At 37.2% G+C, this 22254-nt stretch overlaps 1 long non-coding RNA gene across 1 annotated transcript in view; it reads right to left on the bottom strand.

Moving 5' to 3' along the window:
- Positions 1-20228, bottom strand: part of LOC122801325 — a 34215-nt gene extending 13987 nt beyond the window's left edge. The window contains exons 1-2 of the long non-coding RNA XR_006364686.1: positions 20123-20228; positions 10116-10136 (exon numbers count right to left, since the gene is read on the bottom strand). This is a non-coding gene — a long non-coding RNA (uncharacterized LOC122801325). The remainder of the gene's footprint in view (positions 1-10115; positions 10137-20122) is intronic.
- Positions 20229-22254: the final 2026 nt, after the last annotated feature.

The raw sequence follows: 22254 nt of genomic DNA, 5'->3' as shown, positions 1-22254 counted from the left end.
CTCATGCGTATGGTTATGCAGTACATCAGAACTGTGTGTAGAAGCAACGGAGAATGGAAGATCTCCGTTGCTTTTAAAACCTTGTCTTGCTATGTTAAAAGAGTTTAACATAGCGAGATAGCTTTAAAAAAAGCAACGGAGATTTTCCTTTCTCCGTTGCTTTTTTTAAAGTTGTTTCTCTATGTTAAACTCATTTAACATAGTGAGACAGCTTTAAAAAAGCAGCGGAGAAAGGAAGATCTCTGTTGCTTTTTTTTAAGATATCTCGCTATCTTAAACTCATTTAACATAGCGAGATAACAGCAATGGAGATCTTCAGTTCTCCATTGCTGTCCAAAAAAAAAAAAAAGACTTATACTAATGGAAAAAGGCCCGGTCACCCGGACTTTTTCCATTAGTATAAGTCTGATTTACAACGCCGTTTTGGAATATTAATGGGGGTGGAGTCATTGTATAATTTGATAGAAACCATGGAGGTTGAGAAAATTGGAGGGATTATCTGATGAGTAGGTGGACCAATCCATGCTGAAATCCCCCATTATTATAGTTTCTTGTCTAAAAGTTGAAACACTCCAACAAAGGAGGTCGTCAATACTGAAAGTGTTGTTACCTAGGGGTATATAGATAGCTATTATAATAATGTGTTTGTTGGAGTTTAGTTAAAGGCAGGTAATAGAATTTCTATATTTTATAGTTCTGGGTGGGTTAACTTGGAGTCTTTACAGTTTGATAGTGTTCTTGTATATTATAGTTATGCCACTGCCTCTTTTATTTATTCTGTAGTGTCTCTGTATGTTGTAACCCTGGGTTAGGCTTTCACTATCAGGTATGTGTGGTTTTAGCCAGGATTCTGTTAGGATAGTTAAGTCGGGGGCATAATGGGTGATAGTAGCATGAAACTCAATACTTTTGTTAAGTATGTTTCTTAGGTTCATGTTTAATAGTAGGAGATCTGAGATACTGTGACTGCATGTCCTCCCCGCGTTGGTGTGGCATCGAAAGACATCGTAAATATATAAGTGCCTTCATTGAGGTTAAAATCTAATGCCAATCATTAGCGGACGGGGGGTTCTGCTGTGCCAACTAAAACGAAAAAAAAGAAGAGAACAACAATGGAGAATGAAATATATTGTGTATGTAATTTGGAGTTATGTTTTGCTTTGGTGTATAGTATACAGAACAACTAGTGAGGGTGTGCTTGCTATGCAGAGTGGCTGTAGTGTGGTTAAGGAAAAAATAATCTGTGTACTAGTATATGGATAATTGGCAATTATGTGTGTGACTGATGTGATTGGATGAATTGCTGTGGGGATTGGTTTAAATCTAGGGATAGTGGGATGGTGAGCCCAAGAGTAGCAAGGATGAACGGAGCAGGTTGCAGCAGATGGTGGTAGATGGGTTGCAGCAGATGGCGGCAGATAGCAGAGAACAATAATTTCTCTTTTACAGCTCATTATGAGTTAATTTGTTTAGTTTTATTCATGAATATCATATGTTAACATAAATGGCCACTATGAATTGTAGCCAAGCTATGCTCATCTGTGGACAGGTTACCCATAAAGCATTCACACAATGACTATGAATACTAGCCTAAGTCTTTGTTTAATTTAGACAATAACAAAAGGGAAGGGTAGGGAGGTATAACAGAAGTAATAGTGGCTAGTGTAAGAATTATTAATTATATGAGCTCTGGGTGGATTCTGTAAAAAATATTGACTGTACAAGCTGTAAATGGTTTATAATGCTAGATGTGAACATGAGTAAAATGAATGAACAGCTGCTGTTGATAAGATGTGAGGATACTATGGAATGTTAGTGCTACTTAATGTGAACAAAAGATATGTGATGGTTAAAGGAGAAAGGGTAATGTGACATATCATCTAGACAGCACAGCATGACATACAATTCAAGTTAACAGGTGCAGATGCAATGGGAAAATAACAGAAATGATGTGGATTGGTACTATATTCACAATGTTTCAATTTTATTTGTTTAATCAAAAATTACATGGAAAATGTAATGTATGACAAAATAAACAGCAATATGATTAAATCAAGAAATTCAATAAACATGACAAAACAAAAAGGGGAGTCGGTGCCCATACTCTAAATGATTATGCTTCTGGTATTCTTATAGATCGGAATTCAGTTGCAAAAATAATTACACTGAAGATGGGGGGAGAGGACATTTCCAAGTTTAGCTCAGATTAGCATGAAATAGACAATTAGAACATTAGACTGAAAAAAATAGAAACAGAATTCTTATTTCTTATTCTTATAGGAACACATATTTGGCTAAAATATGGAAAGAGCCAAGGAGATAGCAGACACAAGGGACAGTCAAAATCCTATTGGCCATTTCCAGTGCTATTCCAGTGTCTTGTCCAAACAAGGAGCAAAAAGAGGCTTAAGCAACTTAACAAAAGGGTAAGGCAATGATTTCTACAAAAGCCTGTGTGTGACCATGAGAATGAAGAGCAACACTGCAGGAACTTGCAGGATATACTGGGTAATATGTCTCATTTATGAAAGATTGATAATAAATGTTGAAATTATATTACCAGTAACATAGTTTATGATACGTTGGAAGAGATGGATGGATATGTTAAACAGAGAAATTAGTAGAAAAGTCTTCCATATTGGCAGCAGTGCTTGGCTGTTGTTTATTTTATGACTTATACACTAGAACAAATTTGCTGATGGCACAAATGAATATGTAGGTGTTTTCAAGAAAGGGCTGGGATCCCAAGCAATATTAATAAACTGTAAGGTGTGGAACTATCAGATAATAAGAATTTTAGATGCAATATTAATGAATGCAGTGTAATGGCATTTTAACAAGAATCAAATCATTCTACAAATAAATCAGGACTAATGTTAAAACTTGGTGGGGATGACAAACAAAGTATTAGGATATTGCTGTGGGGGGATTCTTGGCAGAGAACGAGAGGTGCCGAAGTTACTGCAATGCCCTATATATGCAGGAGATTCTGCAGATTTGTATAGCAAGGCCAAGGTTAGTCTAAAGAAGAACTGTGAATGTGAAGAGATATGTCAACATGATTGTGCATGTGCATGTATGTAACTGGATATCTGATACAGGCATACAGGGTGACGAGGAGAATGATGGAGGGAGCCGACCTTGGAATGGAGAGGAATGGGAGACGGACTAAAGGTGGAACATTAATGTCAAAGCAGTGCAGCCATTTCTAATAAAAGAGTACTGAGAAAATGGAACATACTGTCAGACAGTCTGATTACTTCAAACATATTAAGACATAAAAGAGTACTTAGAATGGCTGACTAAGAGATGAGGAGTTGCTGCAAAGTGACAGTTGCATAAGAGGACGCAGTAGATGAGTAATCTTGTAACATATTCATTCCAATACAAATGGGAGTTACTGAGATTCAAATTCAGCTCTGCAGTTTCATACTCAAACATCTGGAAACTATACTACTGCCTTGTGAATATGCAGATAAACCAACTTTACATTCACATTCTTGGCAACTACTTTGTTCATTGACTGAAGAAAGTACTATGTTCATCTCTTAAGAGTCCGTGGCTCCATTCTGTGCACACCAAATTCCAGATCAGCAGCCATTTCTCTCTCTCTTTCCTTATTTCTAAAATGTCCAACTACTACTAATATACGCGCTCCTTCCATCTTCTAATGAAGTAGTATTTCTGCCCATATGGATTACATCTGCATACATTATTAAAAGATAGTGGAATCATGAAATAACAATGTAATTTTCCGGAATTCTGGTGTAAAAGTTTAACATTGTTCATGTTCTTTTTCAGTTTTAGATGTAGCTTTAACAGCCTTTCAAAAATCTTTTTCCTTGAACAGAAAATGGGTGTATTCCTTGCCACGTGAAGTGTCCTTCTTTCTTCTTTTGCGAATACATAACATACTAAGTATGAAGAGCATCTTTGTTTTCACAGATAAACCTCATCTCCATTAAGTTTCAGTATGTCTTATTGCTTGTTTAACGTATGAATAAAATATTATTCTCTCATTAAAGAAGTCAGAGATCTTCATTTGACCGGGCGCTTCTTATTTGATTTCATTTGTTTTCATTGCTGTAACTGATAGTGCTGCATATGTCTGCCTATTTTTCTTATTCTGCCTGTTAAGCAGGTAATTTCATTAGGAGGAAGGGCCTGGTTTCATGAGATACCTAGCAGCACTGCCTGTTATTTGCCACACTAAAAGACATAGACTTCGTTGGAGGAATTTGAGAAAATCAGACCACAAGCTACAGAATAAAGCTTACTAGCAGCTGGTATCTTTGTTCATCTGAGCAAAATTGCCAGTTCATTATAGCAGTTGCTTTTTTCACACCCTTCTATATCTCTCAGCATTTCCTGATTTTACACAACAGCCCTCATTTTGTCTCATATTTTTGCCCTGTCCTTTTTAAAATTCTGAGGATTGTTCCCTGCTTCATTCAAACCACTACTTTTATTACATTCACCAAGAGCCTCCCCCCCCCATCCAAAAGAATGCAAGGGTTATAGGTCCATTGTTACTGGATTCCCTTTAGCTAAGGTATTTGAAAATGGCATGTAATCAACTATTTGACCACATATAAATAAATATGGCCTCCTCTGTGATAAATAATATGAGTTCTACAACTTTTTTAGAATCATGACTGCCTCATATTCTACTACTGACACTTTTCAATAACATGAATTACTCCAGTCTCAGAGGAGGCTTAATCATTGAAATGACTAGAGACTTTGAAACTGTCAGCCACACACTGCTTCTTCAGAAACTCAGTAAACTCAGCTTTGGATTCCCTATAATACACTGGTTTCAGAGTTACCTTGGAAATAGAACATTCCAAGTATATTCCAATAATATCATCTGTTCTTGGCTCCCTTATATTCTTTCTCTTTATTAATTAACTTATTTAGGAACTTACAAATCTGAATGTAATGATATAGGCTGATGATTTAATGCTACTCGTCCAGCAAAAATACAGTCAATCAACAACAAAAGGTTCAGTCCAGTTTCACCATCATATGCATCTGAACTTGCAATAATAGATAATTGATCAGTCCAGAAAAGGCCAATAGTATGATATTTGGCACAATGCAGAAACTACTTGGAACACTACTGTTTTTCAAGGACAGCAAGGGCAATTCCTTACTACAGAAATCAGAGCAAAGATATCTGATTTTTAACCTTAGACCCTTTACAATTGTTTTGCAACATGCAAAAGTAGCATGCAAACTATTTTCCCAGCTAGAATTGTGCTATAAAATATTGTATCTTATCTCACCCTCGGTCCTTACCAAGAAATGTCCTCATACCCAAAACTGAATACCGTTTCCTTTTGTTGTTTTTTCAATCAAATGCAAATACACATAAAATACAGACAGCAGCTATTAGCATTTGTGATTGACCCTTCTTGCTGATAACATATAGGATTACGATTGGGTCTAGGATTGTAACTGGCTTATTATGTGTTTGACACATGGATGCCAAGAAATTCACCTGGAGAGCAAAGATCAGGAAAAGAATCCTGGCATTCATGTAAAGGACACATAATATAGGGGTATGGTCTTACACCCAGTCATAATTCTTTATAGTGCATGGGTACTACTGGCCTGAGGAAAGTGTTTTCAGGCTGGTAAAGGAGGTGGCAAATGCTGTCAAACCAACAACACGAGATATATATCTGTATACTGTGTGTAATCAATCCAACAACACGAGATATCTGTCTGTATACTGTGTGTAAGGGAAACAGTTCCAGCTTGACTAACTGCATTCCTCTAAGGCAGCAAACAGAAACAGTTAAAATGAAGCTGCTTGATGTTATGCTGTTGTCATTTGTTGGCCAGTGCTAGACACGTTCTTAACAGCACTTAAGCACCCCTCTAAGCATTGTTAAGATCAGTCTCACTTTAGAGTATGCTGAATTTGGTTGTCCTTTAACTGATATTGGATGGTAATCATGGTGCTCCATGCATTACGACATGTTTCAACTGACCACCACTATGTAGCAGAGTTACATTACTCTCTAGTATAAAATTGTATAAAGTGATCAAACATGGGAAATGGTCCAATTAAAAAGTAAACCACACACTAGGTAATAAACATATCACCTTAGGGATCGCCTTTAAGAATCAATAAGGAAAAAATAGATCTGTCTAAATCAAAACTAAAACAGCATTTCCCAAAGGAAGCTGCCTCCACTGGATGGAGCGACAGGTTCATTTCCCAGAGACTGTCCATACTTTGGAATAAGCTTCCCATTCATGTCAAGCAGAGCACCTCACTGGCCCTCTTCAAGGGAAATCTTGACAAATGGATGGGTAACAGAAAGTTCACCCCAGGGATCACTCCAGCTGCCCTACTGGAGTGGGGGACTATGAACTAACATCAGGTGGCACAGTGCCTGGGCAATTATTTTAGGCTAGGCTTGTAAAGGCTCCAGGGCCATTAGCCTAGTACACACCTATGAACCTATGAATAACACTTGCCAGACATTTTAAAACCTCCATAGCAGAAATGGCTTTTGACAAACCTAGTCCTGCCATCTGAAATCACATGCCTACAGAGATCAGGAAAAAAAATAGATCTGTCTAAATCAAAACTAAAACAGCATCTCCCAAAGGAAGCTGCCTCACTGGCTTCAAAGATAATTGTTAAAGAAAAAATGGTACTGTACGTGTCAGCCCATTTCTGAAACTGGCATTATTTTTCTTATGATTCTAAATGATAAACCTCTAAAGTGCCTCTGTAAATATTGTAAATAAGCTACCCTACCAACTGCAATGTAAATATTGTACATAATGTGCTTCTTTAATGTCACTTTTGGGGGTACTAACAGGCACTCGAGTCCCAAGCACTCAGAAATTACTGTCTCAAAACCACAGACTAGAGTACCTTGTAGCTCTTTGGCTGCCATTTGTGCTCAAACTCAGATATGAGTTCAGGCAAGCAGCTGTGGGGAAGGAACATGACAGAGATTTTAGGTTAAGGGAGATGGAAGGGGTTTTCTGGTTTAGGGAGTGGGAGAGGAGTTTAGGGTTAGGGAGCAGGAAGGGGGTTCCAGATTTAGGGAACAAGAGGGAAGTTTTAGGGTTAGGGAGCAATTAGAGACTTTTAAGGTTAGGGAGGGGAGTAGAGGTTTAGGGTAAGGGAGTGATGACTTTGGATGGGAACTGGAAGGGAGTTTTAGGGTTAGAGTTTAAGTTATGGTAGGGCTATACAGCGGCATAGGGTCAGTTATGGGAAGGGCTTTATACAAGTGAAGATTAGGTGAATGGGAGTTTGATCACTTGATTTTTCAAACAAGTGGCAATGAGCAGGTATGTAGCAAGCTAGTAGCATGCAAGTATGTGTATTAGGCCCTCACTTATCTCTACGTTTGATGAGTGGTTTGCATAGTATCACAGTTGTAACTTTGGAGTAGAACATGTTTTTTAAAACTGCATATTTGATGTACTACATGTTTTAAATTTTTGCCCATGTCAATTAAGTTGAGGCCATAAGGGGTCTGACAACCAGTCTACTTGCCCTGTTAACAAAATTAAATAAATAGAATAAATAACTATGTATGATTTGTTACTCTGTCTTTGTTTTCTGTAAACAAAACTGCAAGTTATTTCTACTGATACGTATACCAGCTTTGATCTGCTCTCCAGTCTTACCTAAGAAGCCCAAAACTGCATGCTGATAATATGCTTTTCATAAAACTGAAAGATGAATCTATGCATTTTTCTTTTCATCCTTGTAACATTCTACCAAGTCACCCATTTATATTAAAACAGTCCATATTGGAAAGCATAAAGTAGTAGAACGTTCAGTCCTTATTAGGCAACTCAAACATCCAATTATTACACATGAAGTCTTAAATAAGGCAATTGTCCCCAGATTCCCCAGTCACCTTTAAGTTTATTTTCAGTACAGATTATTTCTTTCCATGATGGCAGCTATCAGATGTGCTAGCATTGACTACTGTCCTTTAATTTCAGGAGACGATAAATATTTAATATTAAAATCTAGATGCATATGATTTTTTCAGCACTGTAAACTATGATGCTCCTCACCTAGTGTCATATTGCCCGTAGAAAACAGCTGCTGGGGTTGTGATCAAGCTTTCTTGCTTATTAGCCCAGCAGAAAAAGCAAAATGAACAAAGATAATTTGGAAGATTGTGGCTTCAATAACAAATGTGACAAGCTTCTTCCATTTGAAAAGGAAAGCAATCTGTAGTGAAAGCAAGCAGACCTGTAAGACTTGAACATAGCAAGAAGTGTGCCTCAGGTAAAAACAGTTCAAGGTACATGCTGCATTTTCCATAATTATTTTTTGTCAGTATTTCACTGGTGCTGTCTGTGTTTCGGCGGTTCCACTTCTAAATCTTGAAAGATCATAATCTCAAAATTCAAATTACTGAGTCCAAAATCTTGAAAGTTCAAAATACTGAAAACTCAAAAAACTGAATTTCATAATATTGAAAAAAACTACAGGATACTAACACTTACTTTATACAGTGACCCCCCCATTAATATTCAAAAATGTGCACGCTGATTGGTCAGCATGCACGTTGTAAATCAGAGTTATAGTAATGGAAAAAGGTCCAGTCACTCAGACTTTTTCCATTACTATAACTCTTTTTTTACAACAACGGAGAATGCAAGATCTCCGTTGCTTCACACTGTCTCGCTATGTTAAACAAGTTTAACATAGCGAGATAGCTTTAAAAAAAGCAATGGGGATTCTCTGTTGCTTTTTTTAAAGCTGTCTCACTATGTTAAACTCCTTTAACATAGCGAGACAGTTTGTAAAAAGCAACAGAGATCTTGCTTTCTCTGTTGCTTTTTTCAAAACTGTCTCGCTAGGTTACATGGGTTTAACATAGCGAGACAGCTTTAAAAAAAGCAACTGAGATTCTGCGTTGCTTTTTTAAAAGCTGTCTCACTATGTTAAACTCATTTAACATAGCGAAACAGTTTGTAAAAAGCAACGGAGATCTTGCTTTCTCTGTTGCTTTTGCCCACAGCTCTGATGTACTGCATAAGCATACGCATGCGCAGTACATCAGAACTGCCGCAGAATACCAGACAGCTGCAGAAGGGCAGCAAGGAGGCATTATACAATGCCATTATTTAAGAAAAGTAATTATTTTTTTTCTTAAATAATGTCATTGGATTATAGCAATAACCCACTTCTGGGTGTGGGTAATGCTGGATTTACCCACAGTTGGCTTTGATTGGCCACCCGGGCTTCGCCCTCGTGAACAAACCACACCAACCATGGGTAAATCCAGCATTACCCACACCCAGGCATGGGCTATTGCTATAATACTCCACCAGAAGTACATAGAGAAACAAATAAAAGACAAAGCATATTAGTTTACTCCAACTATTAGTAGGAGAGCAAGTCCCCTGCACCCCCCCACACCCCCTGCTACTTAAATATATCAACTCCGAGATCACACTTTACTACACTAAGATGAGTTTTGTTGTAGTATAGCAAATTAAAAGGGAACATGACTGAGGTTACAACAGGCAGTCATGAAGCACGTAATGGTATGTTTGCCATTTTCCTCTGTAGAGTGTGATCTTGGAATTGATATATTTAAGTAGCAGGGGGTGTGGGGGGCACAGCCCCCAAATGTGGGGTGCAGGGGACTTGCCCCCCTGCTTATAGTTGGAGAAGAGTAATATGTTTTGTTATGTAGTTGTGCTGAAATATTGTAAGTGTTGGTGTACTCTGTTTTTTCAATATTATGAAATTCAGTATTTTGAGTTTTCAGTATTTTGAACTTTCAAGATTTTGGACTGAGTACTTTGAATTTCGAGATTATGAGCTTTCAAGATTTAAAAGTGGACCTGTTTAGGCAAGCATAGTGGCTCAGTGGAAAGGTCTCCCAATCCCGTTTGTAATCCCTTTGTCTGAGTGGATATGCTTGGTGCTGTAGTTTCATCCCACTTTCAAAAAAACATGTTGGTTGTTTGACTAAGCAAAACTGTCTATATAATAAAGTGTGTATTTACTCTTGCCTTTGTGGTGCATTAGATGATTGAAAAGGAGCTATGGACCATCACAGTTAGCAAAAAATAAATTAAAAATAGAATAAAAAAGTCATTCTTACCTGGTGGGTTTACTGACATCCCTAGTAAAGAAAAAAGAAAGAAAAAAGAATATAAGAAATGAACGATAATGTAAACCAAAGTACATATTTATTTTCTTGATAATTTCAGATTGTTTTGATATAAATTTATTAACAAACTGAATACAAAGAAGTATAACAGCTTTTTATTTTATTTGTTAAATTCAGAAAAAAACACATTTCAGTGGCTCAAACCAATGATTGAACAACACAGATACTTAGGCATCAGCAGTGAGTAAGCACATTCCCAACAATACTCCCAGCATGTACACATATACAGCACCTCCAGCATGCACACATACACACAACACCCCCATATGCACACACACACACACACACACACACACACACACACACAGACACACACACACACACACACACACACACACACACACACACACACACACACACACACACACACACAAAACACCCTCAGCATGTACACATACACAAACACATACGTAACTTTGCTATTGCTATCACTAGTCACATTAGGGTCAAAATTCAACTTGTCATACAAATATTCCTTTTCTTGTTTACTTCATGCAAGTAGATGTTGCTCATCACACTTTATAGTGAAGTGTTTATTACAGTTGCATTTTCTTGCTGGCAGAAGAAGAGAATACACCTACTAGTTTATTATTCTATCTGTCCTCCTGCTCTACCTTTCAGTTTACCCTTTCTCCACATGTCTCATTCCCTTTGAATGTTTCTGTGGATTTCCTTTTTAACATCCATTCTGGAAGTCCATTCCGTGGTCTATGAGACCTTGAAGAGGGCCAGTTAGATGATGTCCATTGGTACGCCTTTGTCAAGCTCACCTGTAACCCATGCGTACAAATTTTGACTAATAGCTAATTTTGGATGTGAACCCATATTAGTTTCTCTGTTTGAATTTGTTGCCCTCTAGACACACAACCAGCCTTTCCTTCAGCACTGTCTCCATAAGTTATCCTGTCACTACTGTTAAACTTGGTCTGTTCACCCTCAGATTATCTAGTGACACCCCCCCCACATAAGGAGGTTCTATCTCCAATATATCTCCAATATTCATGACAGTATATCTGTCGTGGCTTAGTGGTAAATCACTTTGTGAATGATGTACAGGGTCTTGGGTTCGAGCCTTGCAGAGGCTGTTTATTAGGTGGGCATTTGGCATAATGGTTAAGATGTTTACCTTACAGACACAAGGTACAGGGTTTGATTCTCACATGGGGTAATTGGCTAGGCCTAAGAAGGGCAATTAGCCTAGTACTAACCTATGAACTTATACTACTTCCAAGGTTGCACCAAGAAAAAGGAAAACTGAAATTTTTAAGCTATTTCTTTTCTCTTCATTGGTATGCCCTTGGATGTAGTACATTTAAATATTGAGAGTGAGTGTGGAGTGCATACTGAAGTAGGTGGAGGTAGGTGCAGCTACCCTGAAAAAGCACTATATAATTTACTTATTTTACTAACTACTGGTGTTGCAAGTTCCCATGATGGCATTGGGTGATCAGGATGTTGGACTGACTTTGGTAAGATCACGTGCACACATTAATTTAACAGGCCTGCAGTTGCCCTGAAATTCTCTGATCTCTTATTGTATTGTACAAGCATACCGTACTTGTCTTCTTCTAGTTCTCAGCTGCTGCTGAAGATCTCTCTGTCTGGGTTTTGCTGACAAAATGTCAGGATTTCTGAGGACTCTGAGAGGTAGTCAATGCAGTCCTTTTGCTTTACCCTTGATAAGCTTTATAGGTTCATAGATAATTACTAGGCATGCAGTGCAGGAAACACTTGAGTCTAGTCCAACTTCCAACTTGCCATAAGGCAGTATCTAGTTAAGTGACTTGCCTAAGATCATACAATAGGGTAAATGAAAGCAAAGGAAATCAAAACTTGTGTTACAGGAATTAGCACACTAAAAGCTCATTGTCTTAATCCTCTATCCCAGCTGCCAAACTGGCAGTCAGTTTCTTTTCTGCCACCTCCCTCTCTATCCTTGTGAATTTGGACTGTTCTCCCTAATGTGCCATGTCTTCCTCCCAACATGACATTCTACCATTAGTCTTCTTTATGAAGACCAAAGTCTTCATTCACTGCCATTGCTTTATCAGTCTTCTGTAATCTCCCCCTTATCTTTACACAGCTTGGCCAGTGCTTTCCACTCCCATTCTCCCTTCTGCTGTTCCCTTTCTTGCTCCTTTCTTCTACTTCCCTTCCAAATTTTTTAAATTGTTGCCTTCAACATCTTTACTGCTCTTTGCTAGAATCCTTGTACACTGGCTTTACCAGCCACGCATCCATGCTAGAACCCTTGTGCACTGCCTCTTCTAGCACCCCAACCATGCTAGAATCCTTGTACATTGCTTCTTCCAGCCCCCCATCCCTGCTAGAATCCTTGTACACTGCCTCTTCCAGTATGCTCGAATCCTTATACACTGCCTCTTCCAGCACCCCATCCATGCTAGAATCCTTGTACATTGCCTCTTCCAGTCCCCCATCCCTGCTAGAACCCTTGTACATTGCTTCTTCCAGCCCCCCATCCCTGCTAGAATCCTTGTACATTGCCTCTTCCAGCTTACTGTCCATGCTAGAATTCTTGTACGGTGGCTCTTCCAGTTCCCTATCCCTTCCTTTTGACCTATAGCAGGTCTTATCTTTTGCTCTACTTGCTAGTCTTACATTCCAGTGTAATTATCAGCCTTCTTCTCTTTGTATTTTTCCCTCTTCTTCATCTTCTTGTTCATAACTATGAGCATTTCATATCTGTTTCATTCCCAGCTTGTTTATTCCCTCAGTTTGCTCCCACTCTGTTAAATTTTCCTTGACCTACTTGTCCAGTACAGCATAATTCACTTTCCTAAACTCCCACATTACTGTTGTTGCCTTTGTATTCATACCCTTTCCATCCTCTGAAAGTGAAATTGGCATGATCACTGCTGGCTAATGATGCCTTAACCTGAACATCCATGGCTACTTCTGCATCATTTAGGATCATGTCCAGAATTCTGTTCTTTACGTACAGTACTTTACCAGTTGACTGAACTCCTCATGGTCCAAGACCACAAACAACAACTGTAACTTACCTATCCCAAAGCTCAGAATCTCCCACCATGAGACCTGTCCGCCAGGGTGCTGCCAATGTCACTTCCCCGGAAACCAGGTCACCAAGAGAAAGGAGTCACAACAGCCCTCTCTCCCTCTCTGTTGAGTATGCAGACATAAGCTGTGTGTCTTCTGACCACCACTCCTTAGCTGTTTCATATTCCTGAGCCACTAATTTATCTTGGATCATCTGGGTTAATGTCAAGGCCTTATCTCTCTGCACCACAAAGCCAGGGGCTACTGGGCTATCATTTTTATCACACAGGAAGCTAGAAGACCCATGACCCACTCATCCACTATGCTTAAATTGAATCACAATAATGGAATAATCAACAATAACAAATTAATTTATCCAGAGATAAAACAGAACATTTCCTTGTTTGTAAAAATATATCCCAAAGAACAAGACTCATTATAACGTGAACTTCTCTCTAGAAAAGCCCACGTACGTGTGCGGTTCACTTATGCACGTTCAGAGAATTAGTTCCTTTTAAATTATATATTACTCTACTAAGAGCTATTTATAAAATCACATTAAGATTATAAAAATGAGCTTTAACCCTATATCCTGATAAGACACTTACTAAAGACATTAATAAACAATTGCTAAAATTTCTATAGTTTTCAAACAAAACTAGAGTAGCCCTACAACATCATACCAATCCTTGGTACTTAGGAAGTATTAACTTTCCTGATGTAGACACCTGTGTTAAACAATATTTTTTAAAACTATTTTAAATTGGATTGATCTTAATTATAACTCAAATTGGAAAACCTTATTTCAGCCTACTAAATACTAATAATGACTTAACAGAAAATAACAGCACTATAAATCCGGCCTTATCTTTGCAATAATATACAATATAATTCTCCTTCTCCATCATCCTTTTCTTTTATGAATCACATCTTAAATTCTTTCAGAAATATCATACTTAGAAAAATAGACTTGAAGCTTTGGTTTGAGACTATCATTCTATGTAGTATAACTGAAACATTCTTTAATAACGTCTCCAGACTTAAACTTGAGTTCTGGGAAATCAAAAGCTTTTCTTGCTGGCATCAATGTTTTAAAGATCTAAAAGTAAAAAATCTTCAACAGTTTAGAAAAGATTATGATTTGGATCCTCAAGATAAGTTATTTTTACACAATATTAAAATACAAGCTCGAGACAAATGTTTTCTTGCACATTCATGTCATAAAAACCCTAAACTAACTCAACTTTTCTATGATGTATTATACAAAAAAACATAAGGTAGAACATTTTATCTCTAAATTATGTAAAATTATTAAGATAAAGTACAACACTAATTTAAATAAAAAATGTTGGAAACATATAACATTGGATCATAACTCTATCAAGAGCAAAAATCCCATATATTAAATGCTACTAAAATACATATTGGCCTCAACATTGGCATATATTTATTTTGAAGTGTTTATACTGATATTTCTTAACTCCAAATAAAATGGCTAAAATAAATAAAAACAGCACCATTAAATGTTGGAGGTGTACTCAAGATTTGTAATGCACATTGGATGCATTTATTTTTTTACTGTCCTTCTTTGAAACATTTTTGGGATTTCGTAGAAGGGTTCATGAAAGCTCTGCGGTTTGATTCTTTTTTTAACTAGGTTTTTAGTTCTGTTTTATATAAATGGTAATCACAAGTTGTATAATGAGAATCTCTATCTGCTCTGGACCATTTTGGCAGTGGCAAGAAAAAGTATCACTAAGCATTGGAGATCAATTTCAACACCATCCTTTAAAGAATTTTATATATTCCGTAAAAAACTAAAATAAAGGAAAGGAGGTTATTTTCTAAGACACTTGTCAAGAATCCCTGGATAAAAGAATTATCTCTAATTGATTTATTTCAGCAGAACATTATTTTCTGAATTTGTTTCTCAAAATGTTTATTGTTTATATAACATATATTATTACATACTATATCAAACTTTATTCTCTAGAGTACCACAATTTGTTTAGTTAATATTTCACAGGCATGTTGTATATATTGTATATATTTTTCCCTTAAAAAAAGACCATTATCTTTTCTTTACAATTGTATTTGTGTTATTCACAACTTTTTTAAATGTGCTTCTGTTTATATATTAAAAAAATATTTTTGAACGATTATAAGAATTAAGCCCCTTAATCATAGTTTCTTATGATGCGAAGATATGAAAAAACAAATTGAACATTTATCAGGAAGTTGTAGCAGACCCAAAGGCTTTCCTAAACAGATTTACAGTAACAATTGGCTGAAGCTAATAAGTGAAGAATTCATAATATTCATCAAATCAAATGTCAATAAGCATTTTACATAAACTCCCCCTCTTCTAGCCATAAGTGATTTAGCATTAAGACTTGTGCAAACATTTAAGGACATCATTAAGGCCATGAATCCTGATCATAATGCAAAACAGCACAAGATACATCATTTTATTTTTCCATATCCAAAACTCAAGACCTGTTACTCCAAACATGATGCCGTAATATTGTTCTTAATTTGAAATTCAAAGTCTTGTCAAGAATTAATTGAATTGGATGACAGGAGACAAGTAGAAAATGAACAGTTTCAGAACATGAAAAACAAGCCAGTCAGAAGTTGTGATAATGACAGACATCTGCTAATACATGAATATGGAATCGACAACTGGCAATCAGCAAAAACATTTCCAAATAAAGGACTCTGATTTATATGATTGATGCAGAAGGTGGCATGTGGAGAAGGCACGTAGACCAAGACCAGCATGCCTGGCTATCTGAAAGCATAATGCTTGTTGCAACACATTAAAGTTTTGAAAGACCTCTAGATGAGCAATACCACATCACAAGAATGTTAGACGAGAAGTTATATCCTCCAAGAGGAATAGAGGACAGAGGCTGTGTCCTAATCATGTATGATGAGCAACACAATAAACCAAAAGGATGACTAATGGTATACTTCAAAAAGGAAGGATTACCAATGGCATACCTAGGAAGGATGAATAATCAATGGTATGCCCAGAACGGATTGATAATTAATGGTATATCCCTAGAAGGGTAGATAACCAGTTTCAAACCTCAAGAAGGTAAATCATCCTCTGGTCATACTCCAAGAAAGATAGATGACCACTGTCGTACCTATACATGGAAAGGCCATGCCCTAATCACAGACAGGCTTTTATAGATAACCAGGAGTATGCCCTGTCTCTATAAGAATGGATGACCAAATATGTTCCCCCATCCATAATGGATAACTCACTGCATGTCTTGAGATGCCTGGTGGTCTCATACAGCTCAAACTGAGAAGTCATTTGTATTGTTCCTTATTGTTAGATGATTTTCTTGCAGCCACCCTAGACTCTTACTTGTAAAACAACATTATAAAAACAAAGGCACCTCTAATCCTGATATAGCCATGACTACAAGCAAAATGAAGTTCCAGAGACAGCATCTTGGATGCTTGAAGAAAGCACTGCAAAGACTTGACTTTGTGAGGAGTGGGATAGTATTGTAAATTATAAAGAAAAGTTATTACAGCAATTGCAAGCTGACATGAGATAAAATGCTTCTTGTACAGTGAGATGTTTACTTTGCTAAGAAGGTGAGAACATTTGTTTTATATACTACATATAAATGTTTACTTTTTCTGTTATCAAATATTTATTTCCAAATATATTATTTAGTTTCCCAGGCTGTCATATTAAAGAAAGTGGAAGTGGTGCACATTTGTTGGTGTTGTATGTGTGTTTATGTGAATGTGAATCTGACTAGGCATTCATTCTACAACATTTGAGCAAAAAAGGCCAAAACGACTTGGTTTATTATCACAAGATCAATGTGAGCTCAAATGAAACAGGGAATGTCGAGACAAGAACATGAAAATCACAACACCAATGTGAAAAAAGAAACACTAAAACATATCAAAATTGTGAGATACCATATTACTGTTGACCCAGAAACCAGCACTAACATGGATCCTGCAATGGGGTGGGAACAAGTCCAAGAGTCAATGTTTTAGGTTTTGGTATGTGTTGAGTTTGGTGCTCTTAGCTCAACATTCCCTGTTTCGACGGAGCTCATATCAACCTTGTGATTGTAAAACAAATAACTTCTGTCTGTAGCTTGTCTCTAGCTCTTTCTGTATTTATGCTATTACTGATTGCAGTTAGTGAGACACAACACAGATAGTGTTCTGAGTCCTTCTCCATGCTGCATTGTGAATGTATACATACAGGTATGAGACTGTGTGAGCATTCACAACACTGGCCAGCTGCAAGAACTACAGTACTGGGTTGTCACCCAAGCGCCTAGTGTGCTTCTGCCATGCTGGGCATGCATTGCTGCTGCACTGTGCATGTTAGTGTTAATGCTGCAGTATCCCTCGAGCATCTAATTCACTGTTTAAAACTGGGCCACAGTCCTGCACCGCTGTACATGTTAGCACTACCGCTACTACCTTCTGCAAAATTAGTATTTAGATTGCTCAATGTTATACCGATGTGTGCCCTATCGCTACTGCTGCTGAGCACCCCTTATGCTAAACATTCAAACCTCTATAACATCTGGACTATGCTTAGAATTCATGATGTACACTACTATCTTGCTGTTCACCTTTTACCTACTGCCCAACACATTCAAAAAGCTCAGTCATAAGTGCCTTGCAAGCAATGAGCACCAGCTTACAGATGTGTGGCTCTGTTTTTGAAACCCATGTCTGATAGCACTCTACCATAGACACTTTTCATGGTATGGCTTACATGCAGTACGGACATGACTTTGAATCAAATAGTACAGCTGAGTCTAGCATATATCTTGGAATTATGGCAAATAACACTTTTTAATTAAGTTCAAATGCAACATGACTGCCTTGAAGAGTCATGCCTCTCTTTTTAATTCAGGTTAGGACTGACATTGACTACATGAGTCCATTTGGTTGCTAGAGTCATTCTGATTTTATTAGATCTAAATTTATACAAAATAACCAGAACACCCACAGAGATACCATACTAAAATAATATAAGGCCTAAATAACATGTCCTGCATGGACTGACTCAAAGCCTTGTCACTATGACCTATATTTGGCATACAATGCATCCTCTGATACATTTATGGATTTATTGCACTTCAGCAAGTCAAATGGCATCAGAAATACCTGTTTAGGGATATAAACCTCTTCTGCAACATCAACAAAATGGTTTGGAGGGACAAGTATATCTTGCGGAAGATTCTGCTGCTGTGGAACAGACTCCCCATCCAGATAAAACAAAGTTCATCCCAGTCCATATTTAAGCCCAACTTAGATCTATGGAAGGGAAAGAGAAAATGTAACCCAGGACTGCCCCTGTACTACTAATGGACAGTGGCAGCTCCTAAATGCTTTATCCCATAAATAGGTTCCCTCAAATTATATATGGTATGATCCCAGTTATTCTCATTAGGGATAATATATAATTATCAACCATGGGATGGTAAGGCCAATGTATAACAAAATGGTATGGGTGATTTTGAACACAAAAAGGAATATTTGCTTGGCTTTCAATGGTTAACAAGGGCAGCTACCCTAGTACCTACCTCTGAAGCTGTAAACCTATGCAATATTTCACCAAAATACTACAACAGTATGGGAAGCAACTTGCAATCAAATATGGTTATATTTTTAACTGTCCTGTGTTTCATGAAGGATAATAAAGGGAGAGTTACAGTTTTAATAAAAAAGGCACTATATAATCCATTTTTTCAAATACTTACACTTAGATAATCTTATTTCCCCTTCAAATCAAAATTAAGCAGAATTTGTTAAATATGAAGGAGTGAAAAATGGGTTTAGATTGGCTGTGTATTAGACATTGAAGAAGATTTCACTTCATAGTAACTCATTCCCTCCATTACAATTCTCTTCAGTGTGTACTTTTAACTCCCAGTGGGTGTGGCTTGAGCCTTTAAAAGAATAAAGTTATCACCTTACAGTTCAAACAAATTAATTTATCTCTGGAACAATAAGTGTTACTAGAAAACTATAAATGGCAAACCATTCTGGATAAATTAGTTTTTACATTAGTGGCATACATTCAGTTTGATGCTTTAAACTGGATTTTATAAGCCAAAATAAAGGCAGTGAATATAGATTTTGTAATTTTGTATAAACAGCTTATGGTACCTCAATAACTATTCAAGCAAGACACATAGTGCTAGCAGGGTATTCGTCATATAGCTGTGAGCTTTCATATGAGGCTATGCATTTCTGTATGTGTTATTGGAATGCTGAGATAGAGAAATATGAAAATTATTACAATACAAATCAACAGTACGCAAATAATACTCAGTATTTCTTTAGCCGCATTATACAGAGGTCAAATATGAATACAGTTGTGCTTGCCATTGTGTATGCTTTAAGATGAAATCTTCTGATGCCTTCAAGGTAGCCCAGTTTTGGAAGTGTTAATGCAAATATGGACAAGCAATATTTGACGTCCAGAGGCATCAGTAGGAGTTTACTGCAGAAACACCAGGAGGCACCCTCGGCTGTAATAAGTTAAAAGCAGTTTGAAGTAAAATTCACAAAATGTGAAGTAAATTGATTTTCACTGGGGAGCAAAGCACTCTCCATTCACATTGCCAGTGCTAGTAGCCTTACTGCCTGCACCCCTGAACTTAATACAGTCAACTCTGATGCTCTTCTGCCTTATGAGAAAAGAAGCCCACCCACCACCTAATGCAAATTTCATCTAAATGCCCTATTAATACTTGGTGTATTAGTCAAACAATGACCACTGCAGTACTAATCTGTTCCATAACAAAGTTATAGAAAGGACTATTTCATTATACAGAATAAATGAAAATGTATTCTGGCCTTACAGAAATAAATGCTGTAGGATTTGACAAAAGATTTCAAGATTATCAACTTACCACATGCTGCATTGTCTTCCCCTTGATATCTGCAGTTACATCTAACTGAGCCAATGGTATTGATGCATTCGTATTTAGCATTGGGGCATGCTGATACATTCTGGCACTCATCTATATCTGTAAACAAGATAATATTATAAACACACAAAACATAAAATAACAGAGATAAAACTATATCTTGAAGGAATGCGCTGTAACATTTATAGAACCATCTGATATTCATCAAAAAATAACTACATATGACCAGCTGTATTTGTACTAGATAAATCTTGAGATTGTCTGGCATTTTGGACAGAGGACTAAAGCTCTAAATTGTTAATGAGCTGCTTAATATGAACAGGCTAGGGGCTGTGATTCCTTCCACCTCCATTTGACTACAGAGAAAGTCACTAACAGTGTTCCTGGGTCACTCCAGAAAAGAGACAGTTGTGTTCAGTGGTCTTAACCAGTTAAAAAGTAAGTAAAATAAATGGAAGTGTGTTATGTTGGTTGAAACAATCATTGTCTTTGCAGATGAGGCTTGTAAGGCTGATAGCACTTTAATTTCCCAGGTCAGTTGTAAGGTCACCCTTATGGATGGGCATCATCACTGCAGTGCACCACTCATCCGGGGCAATTCCAGTAACTAAACTTATTTAAACAGTTTGAGGAGTGTAGATGCACTGGCATATTTAACACTATTAATTAAGCAACCAGGTATACTATCAGGCCTTATGGAGGATGTATTTTTCATCTTGGATAAACTTTAACAAAATAATCTTTAGAGATAATTGGGGAGTAAGTGATTCAGATATTTTGGGGCTTTGAATAGAAGACTCGGGGTGAAGTTGGCATTAAACTGTTTACAAGGATATTGGCAATTTCAGCTGGGTCAGAATAGGAGGCCAATAGAAATTAGTTGTGAGCAATATACAGTGTTGTTACTTAGTTTTCTAACACAGCTACAATTGCAGTGAGCTACATTCCTCTCACCAGGATGGCCAAACTGGCATTGGCTGCTCAGTCCCATCCTCCCCTCCCTGGTCCCTCCCAGTGTCCTTGACTATAATCAAACTTGAGACATCTGGGGCAAATTCAGGGCTTGATCCATTTGTGCCACACAGCAGGCTTAATGTTTTCATATTTATGTAAGACACCCAATGACTTGTGAAGCACATAGTATTAAGGTCAAATTTAAAAATAGTCACAGTAACCTAATGTATTCTTCCTTAGAAATATAGATATTTTATAGCCCTTGTAAACAGAGAGCTAACATAATTAGGAATATACCTTAGGATATAATCTGGAACTTCCCTTCAGCAAGAGGAGTTATTCTGAATCCATTCCTCAACAACACTAGTCATCCTGCTGTGGTTCTATGTAATTCAGTAGGTCTTCTTACAAACCACATGACATTTACAATTAGTTGGGCTACTGAATTGTTTGTTCCACACTGGTTAATGTTTAAGTTGTCACTTACGTATTATCCACACATTTTTAACATTGTTGATTTTTACTGTCTGACGATTTGCTTCATAATTATAATCTACAACCTTTTTGTAACATCTTATGATGCTGCGTTTATGATGTTAAAGGTAAGATAATTACTGCTGCACTGGGTGTGTATTTCTTGCACACCATATTACTGAACTCCAGCATCAGTTAATGAAGTAATTATGTTACCCAGTTTGCAGTCCTCAGTGCACATTGTTACAGTAGCCTATTTCCAACTATTACATCTGACAGGGGCAGGGCAAAAAGAACTGATCCCAATATAAAGTCTTGTGGGGTACCTCTGGTAATTATGTTGGGGCAAGACAGATAAACACTCCCTTTCTGATTTATTGCATCCTGTTGTTCATCTAGTGTTTCATCTACCATATTACATATAAACTATAATTTATTCTCCTATATGGAAGGTGTCAAAATCATAACAGGGCAAGAAAGCAGGATGCACTATAATCCCATCATAAAATGCAGTTGCTGCATCTTTAAAAAATGCAATAAGATTCAAAGCAAGGTGTCCTCACTATGTCGAGAGTATAAAGATTTTAACTGTCCATCCAGCAGTGCTGAGTGACATCTAACTACTATAGTGACTCCATGAATAGCTGATACCATTCACAGAGTTATGTAGGGGAAGGATGTACACC

Source organism: Protopterus annectens, chromosome 1.part0, assembly GCF_019279795.1.
Source record: "Protopterus annectens isolate FY-2018-M chromosome 1.part0, PAN1.0, whole genome shotgun sequence".
Classification (NCBI taxonomy): Eukaryota; Metazoa; Chordata; order Ceratodontiformes; family Protopteridae; genus Protopterus; species Protopterus annectens.
This window is presented reverse-complemented; position numbering and strand designations above follow the sequence as displayed.